A 3,599-nucleotide genomic window follows, 5' to 3' on the forward strand; every position below is an offset into this window, starting at 1 on the left:
AAAAAATATTTTAGTTACCTTTACTATATTTTACAAGTACTAGTACATATGACATAAAAAATTATCATAGGAATGAAGGAAAAAAAAGGACAAATAATATGACTTTGAAAAAAGGAGAGAACATACGTTGGTATTGCTATTGTCTCAATAGTGAATGAACAATAGTATGTGTTATAACTGTTATTTATATAGAGAAAAGTTGATATTGTTAATTTAATTTAAATAAGAAAATTCCCTTATTGGTCAGATAAAAGAAGCAATGCATGAACTGCTCAGATTGCTAAGCGGACAGAAGACCATGCAGGACATCTGCTTTATCCAGAAAATGACAAAAAAAATTGGTTCCCTATGCAGTTGTCCTGCTTTTTGAGTTTGTAATGCAAAAAACGTGAATGGTGAAAATTTATGTAAAAAAGAGAGGGACAGGAGATCTGTGTTTGTCCTGTGGTTCCATTCATAACCTCACTATAAACTATTTGTAAAAGCAGTTCAAGCGGGAGATCTGCATGCAGTTCAATATTTTTGTTTTTTTGTGTGGAAAAAGCAGGAGATCTGCATGCAGATCTCATCCGCCAACATTTAGTGGTGCTGATCTGCTTTTTTTTTGTTTAGTTAATAAATAACTTTGTTACAACACATAACTTTGAAATATATTTATCTAGTTTTATGAATATAATATTTTTACTTTATTTTACTTACAACTTTAACCCAATACAAAATTATCATTCTCTACTTATTACTTTTTGTCATAAAACTTTTACTTTTTAAAATAATTATTTTAATATAATACATATTTCAATATATTATGTATATCTATAGTAATATATTTTAAATATATATACTAATGTAAGAGATGTGTATTTTGTATCACGCAAATATATAGTAATATAATTTAAATATGTATATTTATGAAGAGAGAGATATATATTTCATTTATATATTTAATTATGATATGTATTATGAAATATATAGTAATATAATTGAAATATGAACAATAATGGAAGAGATATATCATTAAATTTTTATTTTAAAATTGTGACATTATGGATTTAGTGCAATATTGTTTGTTATTTATGTACTATATTTATATATTATATATTTTGATATATTTTATTATAATCTTTTAAACATTTAATCTATTTTATTTGGATTTTTATCATTTAAAATTATAATAACTGTTTGTTCTGATTGTTCCGCATTTGTCCTGCATGTTCTGTAACTCTTCTGTTTGATCCGCTTGATCTGCACTTCTCCTGCTTGATCTGCACTTCTCCTACTTGATCAACTTGATCCGCTTGATCTGCATTGCTTGAACCGCTTTTACCATTCGAAGCCTTAGTAATCAAAAGCAGTTCAACCAATTAAAATAATAAACAATGTAACAGACCGCTTGCGGTTCATTTTTGTAAAGGAAACCGAAGGACTGCGAGTGGAACTTGAAATACTTTGCAAAGGGAGTAGTTCATAGCACTTCACGTTACTTTTTAAAAAAACTCAATAATTTATTCAATTAATATATACTAATTTATTTCTTTATATAGTGGTTCCTTATTTTTATTAATATTTCAACTAATTTAAATTCTACTATACTTAAACCTGTTTTATAAAAAGTCTTACATAATAGACTAAAAAAATAACTCAATAATTAGTTAAAATTATTTATGAATTAATGATATATTATAAGAAAATAAAAATAATGTATATACATAATATTTAAAAGTATCTTACAAAAAGAAATATAGTAAAACATTATATATTAATAAAATAGACTAATATTACATATGAAATTAGTTCAGTTTAATGGATTTAAACAGTTATTACTTTGGTTGGTCAATCCATTTATTTTGGATTTCGAATATCTAAAAATATATTTAATTTTTTATTTTTATATAATTTATCAAACTATAATTTGTTTTAACTATTTTATCAAACTATATAATTTTCTTAAGTCATCTAAAATATATATATATATATATATATATATATTAAATTTAAATCTCAAAATAATTATATACATGTTTAAATTAGTTTAATTAAATTTTAAAATTAATTTTATATTATATTTCTAACTTAATTTTATTGCATTTACAAAGTATTTTTAAAACAACTACATTTAATTATAGAATAAATAGTAATATATAGTTTTATATATATTATTTTAAATTTGTACAGTATTTTGAACCACTTTTTATCCACTTTCACAATTCAAACATATGTTTTAGACCACTAATCCGCTTGATACACATTTGTACTGTTAGATCCGTTAGATTCACCCTTGTTCCGCTCAGTCCGCTTGATCCACTAGATCCGCAACGCTTGATCCGCTTTCTCCATTCAGAACCTAAAACAAATAAAAAGTGTATGAAACACTCACTTTGGCATGTGTATTGCATACTCATCTATCGAGTAGAGTGAAAATTTTGCAGCTTTCAATTAACATTTAGAAGAAAATTGCAAGTATATAATTATTTTTAATGTTTATTTGTTCAATATTAATAATATTTTAAATTGGGCAAAATTTTGCACCCAAGAATTTTCTTATAACCATGATTTTGAAAGCAAACGATATGAGGATTAATTCTGACTATCCAACTCTTTGGCTCTACCATTTTTTGTTTTGGAACAAACTCTTAAGCTCTACTTAAAATGCAGAAATGTTATGAGAGGCTCATAAGCTCAACTCAGAGAGAGATAGAGAGAGATACAATCCTTCAGAGAGAGATAGAGAGAGATACAATCCTTCAATGCAACAGTTTTAAGGCAATTTATTAATAGTCTTACAATGATTGAACCGATGTCTAAGAAAATGACATACGCAGTTGAAAATGAGATATGACAATGCAAGTTGGAAATGAAATAATTATGTTGGACAATTCTGAATGTGCAAGTAACACAAATTGGCACTGTCTTTATTCATTGGTCCCGTGCACGTATTCAGTTTCAGTTTCAAGTAATTCAGCGTTTGCATTTTCTTTTCTCTTCAACTTGTACTATTCCCTTATACAACTGAAGACAAAATTTTCCTCGGGCCACTAAAATTTAAAAGTATTACATGTATATGATCCAATCTGTTTTCATGTTTTCATATGTCTTTTTCTTTAAAATGTAGAAAATATATTTATATAACAAATATAAACTACAATTTTAATATCATCAAAACTGAATTCATTTATAAATCTTAATAGTATATTTAATTAATCGAACTAAAAATATTTCGGTTTTTCGGTTTGGTTCGGTTTAAAACCAAACCAAACTATTCGGATTGATAAAATCTTGAACCAAATAGTTTAGACAGAGAGTTTGATTTGGTTCAGATCGATTTGATTTTGGTTGAATCGGTTTAGTTTGGTTCGGTTTGTATTTTTTTCTTTTGCTCACCCTTAATTTTAAGGATAAAGTCCATAGTTATTTACTTTCATGATCCACTCATGGTAATTCACTGAAATATTGGTCCATCGAATAATTTGACACTAGACATGTCAATTAGGGTCGAAGTCCGCAGCCCGTAGCCCAATCCCGACTGGCCCTAAAAATTACCGAATTTTGGTTAAGTTTTATAAGCCCAAAAAAATCGGGTTTTTCGGGCTAAGCCAAATTGG

The sequence above is a fragment of the Raphanus sativus genome, chromosome 4 (genome assembly GCF_000801105.2).
Source record: "Raphanus sativus cultivar WK10039 chromosome 4, ASM80110v3, whole genome shotgun sequence".
NCBI classification, from domain to species: domain Eukaryota; kingdom Viridiplantae; phylum Streptophyta; class Magnoliopsida; order Brassicales; family Brassicaceae; genus Raphanus; species Raphanus sativus.